Source organism: Bidens hawaiensis, unplaced genomic scaffold (genome assembly GCF_021521415.1).
Source record: "Bidens hawaiensis isolate Kalapana, Puna unplaced genomic scaffold, B.hawaiensis_p1.1 tig00018670_1, whole genome shotgun sequence".
In the NCBI taxonomy this organism is placed as follows: Eukaryota; Viridiplantae; Streptophyta; class Magnoliopsida; order Asterales; family Asteraceae; genus Bidens; species Bidens hawaiensis.
Window position 1 is genome coordinate 159652 of NW_027492831.1, and position 12063 is coordinate 171714.

A 12063-nucleotide genomic window follows, 5' to 3' on the forward strand; every position below is an offset into this window, starting at 1 on the left:
CGCTACAAAAAGAATTGGCCAAAATGGGTGGGGGGGGGGCTTTATACCACAAAACACCTGAAAAAAAGCCCCATTACAGGGTCTAATTCTTAGTGAGTTATCTTTAATAACTTTAGTTGTTATAATAATGTTTTTTTCTTTTTTTCCTTTTCCTTAATCAAGTCCATTGGCTACAAGGTTTTTTTAGTTATTCTTTGTATATGTTTTTTGATTGTGTGTTATCCTTTAAGTGGTGTTTAATTGTTAAATTAATGCTTCTTTCTCTTAATCGAGTCAGAGTCCTTTAACTATAAGTTTTTTTTAAGTTATTCTTTGTATGTGTTGTTCGATTATCTATTTATGTATATAAGTATGTTTTTATTTTGTTTAAAATATGATAATTATGTTTAGGCTTAGTTCCATATTTGTAATGAACCTGATTGATACCGAACGAATTCATGCCAACTCGCCAACTCAACGCCCGTATTTTTTCTAAATATGTTAGCTTGGCAAAATTAGTTTTTCGGTTACCACTGCAATGCCCATCTTTTATCGACCGAATAAACGTCGCTTTAAATATGTTATTTTTTGTAAAATGTTATACGAGTTTTAATACTATTTCGGGCGTCTATTAGTTTTATTTTTAGGACATAATGCATATACCGGCACGAACCTAATCGATGTCAATCAAATTCGTGTCACTTTGATTATACATTGTATGTGTCTGTATACTCTTTTGGGCGTTTAGAAACTTAATTTTTAGTTGGTCTTAATGTTATAAGGAACTTAACCGATACCAACTGAATATGTGTCCCGCCACTGCAACGCGGCGGGTTTATTACCTAGTTTCTATCAAAACCATGTACTCCGACAACACTACCACCAATGTTGCCGCCACCTACTTGACCAGGGTCTTCATCGCCACTGTGCTCACCGCTATAAAAACAATTATAACATGTGGACCCATTTTTAATATATATTTTCCCCTAAAACGACTTGTTTCAACCAAAGCAAATTGTAGTTTACATACGTTTTGACTAAACCAAAGTGATGATACCTCTTTTAAAATGACACATTTTGGCCCAACACCCAACCTGACCCCCTGTTTGTCAAGCTTAATTGTAACCCTCACGTATATTAGGATTTAGGAACGATTTTATACACAACAAATAGCAAACAAATGATATGAGCGAAAATCACTGTTCATTATCAGTGATTCTATACAAATCCTAAAGCAACAATTACAACCCTTTACTGCTGGCACAAGTGATTTACATATCCATGAAGCGCTATTGTACAACCTTAAAAATTTACAACTCATGAAGCACTATTGTACAGGCTTTCAAAGCATTAATTTGTAAAAGTACATTACCACTTACCAGTGAGATTTCACCAATATATGAAATTGATGTAATTTTATATCCAGTTGAAATGTATTCATTCGAAGATTTTACCCTTCAAATTTCACCCGATAATAACACGTGCTCAGGCGTGTTTTAGTCTTTAGACATTTCAAGGGTAAAAAGGTAGTTTCACGTTGACTGACCTGCAAACTTCATCCTGCAAGCTCACTTATTGGTGGTCGGTCCATCACGCTAGATGCAGCTATCGCGTTTCTTTGTAATTGAGGGTCAATATCAGGCAATTTAGGAATCTAAATTCACAAAAAAAAAAAAACAAATTGTTAAAAAATTGTTACTTTTTAGAATAAAAACATAACCTTAAACCTATACCTGTGCCAACACATCGATTGTCCGACGTAACAATCGCGCTAAATCTCCTTCGTCCATCGCACAATCCATCATCATTTCCCGCCACGTCAGACCAGATGCCCATGCTTCTACCATACCCGAAAATTGGCTATCTAAACAGCAAGGTATCTGTATTCATATGCATAAAAATTTAAAACCTCATAAATCGTTTTTCATATTATTTCTTTTAGTAATAATATAAGTTTGTATAATCATATGTTTTGGCCCGTTTAGGCTTGTAAACGACCAAAACAAACGTGAATTAGGCATTTTAACTTGCACAAACAGGGTTTTCTTTTCATGTTCATTCGTTAATAAAATGAATGTTTTTATGTTCGTTCGTTAGTAGTATAATGAACGACTCATGAATGTAAATGAACATAACCAATCAAACAACTATCATAAGTAAACATATAAGTCTTAAAGAACGAACTTAAACAAGCGTAAACTAACAAACATAAACAAATTTTATCAAACGAACGGTCACGAACATAAATGAACGAATGAAACGGTTTCACGTCCGTTCTACTTACTAAATGAACAAAAATCTTTGTTCATGTTCGTTCGTTTGTTAGATAAACGAACTTAAACAATCGTAAACTAGCAAACATAAAACAAACATAAATGAATTTCAATTAACGAATATTCATGAACATAAATGAACGAACAAGAACTGTGTTCACGTTCCTTCATTTAACTAAATGAACAAAAAGTTTTGTTCATGTTCATTAGTTTACTAAATGAACGAACTTCACGTTTGGTTCATTTACAATCCCAGGCCCATTAATTAACCCGATGAACTAACCTTTACGTCATGCTTTTCTTGAAGTTGCAAGAGTGATCTTCTGTGGTCATCTAGAAAATTAATAACTTCTAAAACAGTACTAGAAGGTTCATAAATATAACTGCAAGAAGAAATTTAAATGTTAAACAGTTAAAACCAATTAAACCACTAAACATTATAATAAGATAAATATATAACACACCTGTTATTTTTTGAAGGTCTAACTTTAATTCCTTCAGAAACAATACTTCCGCACACAGCAGCTAATTGTGGTGGTTGAAGATTAAATTATACTTTATTTCTAAGAACCATTGCAATCCAAAGCTCGTTTTCACCTCGAAGAGCCGCAGCGGTTTCACCGAGAGGAAATATTACATGTGTATTAATATCTAAAGCGCGTATTTCATGTATCACGTTGCTCACCTGTTGAAAGTATTTACCATTATTACTATAGTAATTACTATATATTAACTTCAAATGTCGGCATGAACAGTGTTTTTTAAAGTTTCATTTTCACCCCTTACACTATAATAATATACGCCTTTAGTTCATTTATTTATCATTCAATTTGATATTTCTCTAACATGAGTTAGTTAATTTTTTTAAAAACAGAGATTGTTTGGTATGATAAGCTATACGAGTGCCTCCATACCGTGACGAACTGAACTGATTCCGACCAAATATTTTCAATCGACGAATTTCGGTCAAGTTTAAAGCACGTGTCGATATCCTTTTGAGCATATCACGACTTTTTTTTTTGGGTTTTCGCTTTTGATTGCTATAGCGAGTGTTGGTACCGTAACGAACTGAACCAATACAGACCAGATTCCCACCGCATCGCACAGGGGAATTATATGAAGGTATTGCTATATATCAGATTACCTGCAGAAACTCCTTCCATCCAGATGGTTCAATCTGTTGTAAACGAGTTATTAAACGACTTGATCTTTTCCTCAGTGAATCTAGCAACCACCACAATTAGAGAAAATTATATCTCTTTTGCCTTCACAGCAAGTATCATGATATTTAAAAAATATAAACGAAACAAGAAACAATGATTTTTAGTTATTACCTCATTATCCTCAGGAAGACTACTTAAAACAGGCACGTTTAAACTCCAAGACCACGTCTCTAACGACCCTTCCATACACCAAATACCTCCAAGTTCAGATTGACTAAGCTTCTGCCACTGCATCTCCATTTTTTCAAGATGAACGGTCATGATTTCACGAGGCAAAGCATCACCGTTATTCAAAGCAACATTAGGAAATCCCGCTCGATAAACCGTCTTAATACACCTTTCTGTGAAAAGATACCATGTGTTATCTGAACCAAGAGCCACATAATAACACGGTTTTGTTGTAAGTTGACTTTCCAGGTCACCATCATCTCCCGCTATCATTTTAAGAGCAAAAGAATCATTCTCAACAACCTGTATGCAGCAAAGTAATATGATGTTTATAATTTACTTTTTAGTAATAAGTTTTAACGCATTGAAAACACATACCATATTTTTAAGTTTTGAACCATGCATGGAATCAACATCACCTAAATAAACAGCAGGGACCAAATGTTTAGTCCCGGCATTATCATGATACTGCAAACACAAAAATGGCAAATGCCCATTTTCCAATGTCTGCAGCAACGGTCTCAAAGAAGACATTCGTTCCATTTCCATCTTTCTACGCAACTCTGTTCGAACACGATTTTCTGCCTACAAAATATAAATATCATTGTGACATTGTTTACTATTATTATTAAAAAAAGGCACTTTTTTCTTATGATAATACATACTCTAAGTTCCTCCTGCAAATCTGCCATTTCTTTGTATGCTGATTTTGATAAAATAGTCTTGCTCTTCCTGTCAATAGCTTCATCACTAATTTCAGAAGTCAAATTCTGAATCTCGTTTTGTATGTTATTAAGTTCATCTTGAGCAGCAACCATAACATTACTCCCAACATAATTTCCAAAACTCTGTTCAACCAACTTTCTTGCTTCTTCTAGAGTCCGTCCTGTTCTAGAAACTTCTGTACTGTCTCCTTCATTTGGTATCTGGGTAACTTTTGCACCCTACCAAGACATATCATTAGTTATGCCATGTCACTACAGGCGGCAGGGCAAAGGGATCAGGTAAAAGGTCAAAACATGTTTGGGTTGAAACACGTCACTTTTTAATATGAACTGAAACGGAATGGAATCGGTCCATCGATTCTACCTGTACCCAATTAACCCGACCCAAGCAAACACTTTACCCAAAAACCGATTGTTAGGGTCGGGTATCAGTTATACCTTTAACACCAAAAACCCGAATAACCCAAACTGATTAACCTGAGACCCAATTAACCGAACTACACGGTCGAACATTTAGTCTTTTATCAAGAATTCGCAAATACACGTTAACTTTCCAAATAGTTTGATTATGTGATTGTCTTAAATTATATTAACTTTCCAAATAGCATGAGGGCTTGAATCTTTTAGAACACAAATGTAGTGTGTAAACCATTTTTTTTAAATTAACAAATATGTCCAAACGCGAACTACCCAACCCGATAACCAACAACCAGAACCCGACAAACCCGATTGTCATACGGAATTACGGATTGGTTGTCGGATACATTATTATGCATAAACACCAGAAAACCCCGACCCAGACTACCTGAAACCCAAATAACATACCCAATCAACTATTTAACACCCCTACAATGGGATGCGTCAGATTTTTTGTAAACTCTTTTTTAATAAACAAACAATGTGTTAACTATGATTAAAGAAACTATTATTAATTTATTATTATAAAAAAAATATTGATCGCTTAAAACAATTTATTAGATTTGTATGAACTGAAAATGCACTTTGAGCTACCTTCGACCCATTCGACCAGATCCATATTAGTTAACTTCTTTCTTTGACCCGTTTGAAATAAAACACAACCCAATATTAGACATAGGTTAATATATATTATATTAGAGGGATTAGAGTGTAACATTGAGTTATATATATATATATATATATAATTTGAAAGTCACACATTAAACAACCTCTCTAGCTAGCTCTTTTTCTGTTTATTTGTGTCCACTTTTGTTCGGCAAATAGGACACGATTTTAAAGTGCATATCATTGATCTTTTTGGGGAAAGTCTAAAAGTTATAGCTTTAAACTGATACTTTTTGATTAAGTATGTTTCCCAAGTCCAAATCTTACTTTTCATAGAAACACATGTTCCTGTCTTCACATGAAAATTTACACGTAACCATCTCCTTTCAGCTATATATATATATAATTGATTTCTTTTGAGAACCACTTTGAGTTTTAAGAACTCGAAAGAACTCAACGTAACAACTTTTTTTTTTGAGTTTTTTTTTTACACATGTGTAATACGTAAGTGTAAGTAATGTACACAAAATTACAGTATTTTTTTACACACCGAACCAACTTATTACACATGTGTAACTAACACTTAAACTTGTGTAATTATCAAAAATATGTATTCTCACTCCTGATTCATTTTTTAATCAAATTTAATCTCAGCCACATATTCTAACTCATTTAATTAAATGTGTGGTCCAAAATTGAGTTCTTAAGTTCTTACAACTCATCAAGTTCTCAAAATATCCCTCCCCTATATATATATATATATATATATCTTTGTAATATGTACCATATAATTACAATACACAATATACGATCTTTTACAAGATGATAGTATGCATATTACCGCAAGAAGATTGAGAACCATTCCATACGAAGCAGTAAACTGTGAAACAAGTGGTTGCAACCCAGCCATAAGAAGTTTACAACATTCTTCAGCACCTCCATAAGGAGTCTGAACAACAACCGCATGGCCCGTTTTATCAATCCCTCTTCGTCCTGCCCGGCCCGCCATTTGAAGCAGCTCATTGGTGGTTAACTGGATCCGTCCACTTTCACTCCGCTTACTGAGTGATGAAATCACAGCCGTTCGTGCAGGCATGTTGATCCCAGCAGCAAGTGTTTCGGTAGCAAAAACGACTTTAACAAGTCCTTGTTGAAACAATTCTTCTATAAAAGATTTCCAAAGAGGTAAACAACCTGCATGGTGAGCTGCAACACCTCTAAGTATCCCTTTCACAGCTGATTCTCTAACCGCATCGGGATATTTGAGTCGGAACCGTTTTAACGCAAGATCAACTTCACTTGTTTCGCACTCGTCTAAAAGTCTGTAGTCTTCTAGATACTGAACTGCCACGTCACACCCTTTTCGACTAAAGATAAACCAAACTGCAGGTAGCATATCCCTTGTTTCAAGGTGCCATATTGTATCTACAACTTGAGGAACCTAAAAGATATCATAAAGGAATTGAAGATTATGTTAAAAACTGTAAAAGAACAGAACATTTGTGTTTGTTTGTTTGACTTTAACTGAACAAACGGTCGAACACGAACAATTAAACAAAAGTGGTTTTCTTGTCCGTGTTCATTCGTTAAGAAATGAACGTGTTTGTGTTCGTGTTTGTTTATGTTAGTTTATTACCAATATAAACAAACAGTTCACGAATGTAAATGAATGAACATAGCTAAAAATAGATGAACGAACATAACTGATTTAAGACCAATTTAAAGTGAAAATGCACAACAATGCATTAAGCCAAAAAAGTTACTAAAAGTTAAAACTAGACTAAGTTGTAATGGACCTAAAATAAAATGAATAAATTAGCAAACATAGCTGAACGAACTTATACAAACACACACTAAATGAACGTAAACGAATTTAAATGGACAATTCACAAACATAAATGAAAAAACAAAAAATGTGTTCATGTCTGTTCCTTCAATTAAATCAACAAAAATTTGTTCATGTTAGTTCGATTTTTTAAATAAAGCAATATAAATGAACTTCTTGCCGAATGGTTCACTGAGATAAAATCAATTATAAGTAAATGGGAACAACAACGTGTTGGCCCTAAAAAAGTTGTTAAAAGTTGACTACATTGGAACGGGCCTAAAAACTTTACAAATATATTAATGAACATATAACGAACCTCCGGCGAATGTTGATATAAATATATCGATATTTATATATTAATGATTGTATTAAAAAATTTAAGGAACAAATCTAAACTAAACATGAATGAACGTAAACAAACAAACATAAACAATTTTAAATGAACGAACAAACGAGACATGTCACATGTGTACAGGTTTGTTTGTTTATTAAATAAACGAACCTCCAGCCAAATGGTTCATGTACGGTTTACTAAACATTTGATTCGTTTACAGGCCTAACTGTTGGTCAAATATTAAAATTTCAAATGGTTTGTACCTGTGAACGCCGAATGTTGCTTTTGTCATTCTTTGAAGACGGTGACGCATTAGCATCATAGTTTCTTGAGTTCCTTCTTCTAGGTCTTTCTTCCTCATATGACTTGGTTCCCAAGGAATTAAGTTGCAGATAATTGGCTGATAGCTTCCGGTTCATACCCGTTCCAGTTTCATTGAGAAGTGGAAGCAAAGCGGTTTTGGTAGAAAAGTGCCAATTCAAAGGAACCGGGCGTTTTGTTGATGTTACCAGCTCAGTTTTTCCATGAATCTAGAACACAAAAATTCAACATGATTTCAAATGTTGGATGCTATGGTGTATAAGGTAGGCCTGAAAATGAACCGAACAAACACAAAGGAAGCATGCTCATGTACGCTTGTTAGTGTTTGTTCCTTAAATAAATGAACATGCCCGTGTAGTTTATGTTTGTTCATTAACAATATAAACAAACAGTTCATGAATGTAAACGAACTCAAAAGAGTGAGCCTAGATGAACACACGTAATTGAGCGAACAACAATTAAGTTATATGTCGAGTTGTCGACATCATTCTGTTTGGCTAAAAAACTAATAACTAAACTAATTGTAATCAGTGATATTATACTTTCATAAACTAGACTAAATTTTAACGAGCCTTAAACTTGTCTAATGAATATATAAGTAAAAGAACTTAAACAAACATAAACCAACAAACATGACTGAATGAACAATGTGTGGGTTCATGCTCATTCGTTTAGTAAATAAACGAGCATAAACGAACTTCCCGCCAAACAGTTCACTGAACATTCGGTTCGTTTACAGACCTATAAAGTGGGACTATATTTTAACTGAATCTTGTAATTAGAATTGGGATGGGGTGCTCAATATGTACAGGAAACTGGAAAGACACTAGAAACCAGAAATCCTAGAGAATACCTATTTAGGGGTTAATACAACTTAACCCTAATAATAACTTTTAATAAATATAATTAACATTGTGAATAGAGAAATATACCTGATTAATCCAACCGGATAACTCATCTGGATTTGCTACTGTTGCTGACAAGCATATAAGTTGAACTTCTTTTGGACAATAAATAACCTACAAAAACGAGTAATTAGACACAGTTAAGAGTGTTATACAGCACTCAACGCGTCGAATATTATACAAACTTAAGTCAAGAAAAAGACGCACTATCTCTTCCCAAACTGTACCCCGAGATATATCACTAAGATAATGCACTTCATCCAACACAATCACATCAACGTTGAAAAGTCCACTTTCTGATGACATAATTCCAACACTGCATTCAAAAAGACGTTTAATGAATGTAATATGCATAGAAACATGAAGAACTTACACAGTACACAATAAACACCTCTGATACAACATGTTTCTAAGGATCTCAGTGGTCATAATTAGAACCGGTGCATCCTTGTTAATTGCAGAATCTCCAGTAAGAAGACCAACATTATCTTCCCCAAATGCATCACTGTAAAAACAAGAACCAAATGTTGTTGATTGTTGACTCATAATCAAATTCACATTAAGATTAAGTTATCTTAATTTCCAATATAATAATTACCAAAACTCGCGAAACTTCTGATTCGATAGTGCCTTTAAAGGAGTAGTGTAGAATATTATTTTCCCTCTAGCTACTGTAGCAACAGCTGCAGCTTCTGCAATCAAAGTTTTACCTGCACTCGTAGGTGCAGAAACTACAACTGAAGAACCTCTTAGAAAAGCTTGAATTGCTAACCTCTGCATAAAGTCAAAGTCAACATTAGCAGGTTTTGTACGAACAAATGTGAACCGTTTGATGGGAAGACCATTTACATTTGTTTAATAAATGAACGAAGGTTGCTTAACTTTATATTTAATTAATTAAGGTGATTAAAATCCTAAAAGGTGAAAATTGGACCTGAAACTTATCAATCCTGAAGTTATAAACCGAGGAAAGCTCATCAACATCCAGTCACCATACTCTCTGACATCATTCCGAATCCGCTGAATTCGTTGCCATTTAAACTCTTCAAACCGAGACTTGTTCTCCAAAACAACATTCTCATCATCATCATCAGTTTCTTCCACTGCGTACTCCTCTGCTGCTTCTTCGGTGTCTGAGACTGAGACTCGCTTCCTACTGAATAACGTGATTTCGGAAGCTTGTAATTGCATCGGAAATGGTGGTTGAGGTTTTGGAAGGATGCAAGAGAAAGGCAGGACGTTGTTACGAGACTGAGGTTTAAATGTTATAAAATAATAATGGCTAAAATTAGGGTTTTGAAATGAACAATAAGAAGATGAGGGAGGGTACTATGTTCATGGCGGGAGGGATGATGGATTGGGTTGTGGCGTATGCCACTTGTGTGGTGATGGTCATCCTACGACGTCGTTTTAGGATATTATTTAATGAAGTAACTTTATTGCTCGATTACCCTTTCATTTTAAGCTTTTCTTAAAGAGGATAAAAATTCAAAATGTTGAATTTGTGATTGTTGATTGATTATGTTTGCAACCATACATCTGCTCACTCACGTTTGTATTAAAGGCATATGTATATTAGAAAACCCACACGTGTCACTCACATCAAACACTATTCATTAATGTTTAAATTAAGTTAAAAGTTGTATAAGTCACTTATGCTTTTTGAGTTTACACACGTGTTCTCTCCTTTGTTTTGACGGAATCCTTAAGTCATCTTCCTGGCTTTTACTTTATCTCTTTTAGATTTTGTTCAAATACTCTAAAGAATGTTTTTTGACAAATTTTAAATGTTTTTTTATAAATAGATATTGATTTAATTATCGTATTATTTTAGGCTAAAACTATCTTATTCAACAAGATCTTTTAAAGGTAAATCGGGTCAAATCTTATTTCGGATAATTATTGTCCGATGTGTTGAAGACATCCTCAAAATTTAAGGTAAGCATTTCATATTACTAATATGCCACATGTATTGCCTACAACTTTACTAACTACTTAAACACTTCTCTCTTTTCCCCTACAGATTTCAAAATTGACATGAGAACTAGATTTTGTCAAATTGTGACTAATGCCCTAGTTTGAAATACTTCTATTCATATGTGAAAAATGTGATCTATTAGAGCCCAAAACATGATAGATGTTGTACTTGCAATTTTTAGGCTCAACTTATGTATATCCAACTACACAAAACATGTAAAATTGATAATGGCTACCACACACCGCAACCTACGGATATAAGTATTTGTTAAAGATAAAGTGCATGGATGATTTTGTGGTAAGACAAATCCAATAATTTCCTTTTCATTTGTTTAGTCCTTACACGGCGAGGGCCGGCGTAGGACTGCAAGGTCATTAGTGTGAGTTACATGATGGACATAGGCGATAAGAAGTAGAGACGTATAGATTGACAACGGTTAGATTATGAAGTATCTTGATTCTCAAAGATGAGTAGGCGAGCAATGCTTTTAAAAATAGTGAATCAGCCATCTAACTGGTTTAATGATAGGGTTGGTCAAATCATACTAGAAAACTGAACGATTTAAAAATTAATATGACAATGAAGCATACAAGTATATGAGAATTTAAACTAAACTATAGTTTTTGTTCTTTTTGATTATCCCAAATTATGGAATTGGTCAAATACCTAGAGGAGTTGGTCTTTGCTTTTGAGGTTATTTAACTAAAAAGCTTGGCAGTCGTTACTCGTTAGTGTAAAGGAATAAAAGCGTGACAAAAACCCAATTAAAGAGTAACGAATGAAAGTCATATTCACCCATTCCATAATAGGAAATACTAAGGACAAAGTTGTAGTTTACTCTAAAGAATTTAAAATAAAGTATAACATTGCTTTACTTTTGTATGGTTTTAAATATTTAATAAATAAATCATTAAATGGTATATGAATTGGTCCTTTAATTAATAATCCTGATCTGGAATAATTACGTGATTATCTATAAGACTTTGTAACTTTAAAATCGTCATTCATTTCACCATTATATATTTGTGTTCATGTTCTGGCCTATACATAGTGGTCTCTTGTATTTAATATGACAGACCTAAGTGGAACGAGTTATTCTATTCTCTCCTGTTGTTCACGTTATCAACAAAGAATTGCTTTTGGAGTAACTTTGTTTCTGTTTTCGTTCGCAATCCATCTTCTATTTATCATGCACTGTTCTTGGTTTGATACCCTCAAAACAAAATCCATATTGTATTTAATATAATTTTGGATATTTAGTATGGCTTTCAATAGTATATAATATGTTTGGTTTTCAACGAGTTGG

The 12063-nt window shown here is 33.8% G+C and overlaps 1 pseudogene across 1 annotated transcript; it reads right to left on the bottom strand.

The window, feature by feature from the left end:
• Positions 1-556: 556 nt before the first annotated feature.
• LOC143556721 (DExH-box ATP-dependent RNA helicase DExH15 chloroplastic-like) lies at positions 557-11987 on the bottom strand (annotated as a pseudogene). The gene is made up of 15 exons (XR_013139426.1): positions 11970-11987; positions 9714-10108; positions 9378-9553; positions 9171-9284; positions 8987-9095; positions 8807-8893; positions 7817-8083; positions 6233-6832; positions 4309-4587; positions 4022-4228; positions 3397-3946; positions 2717-2937; positions 2536-2635; positions 1713-1859; positions 557-1633 (listed from the first exon to the last, which is right to left on the bottom strand). The product of XR_013139426.1 is annotated as a DExH-box ATP-dependent RNA helicase DExH15 chloroplastic-like (transcript).
• Between the last annotated feature and the right edge of the window lie 76 nt (positions 11988-12063).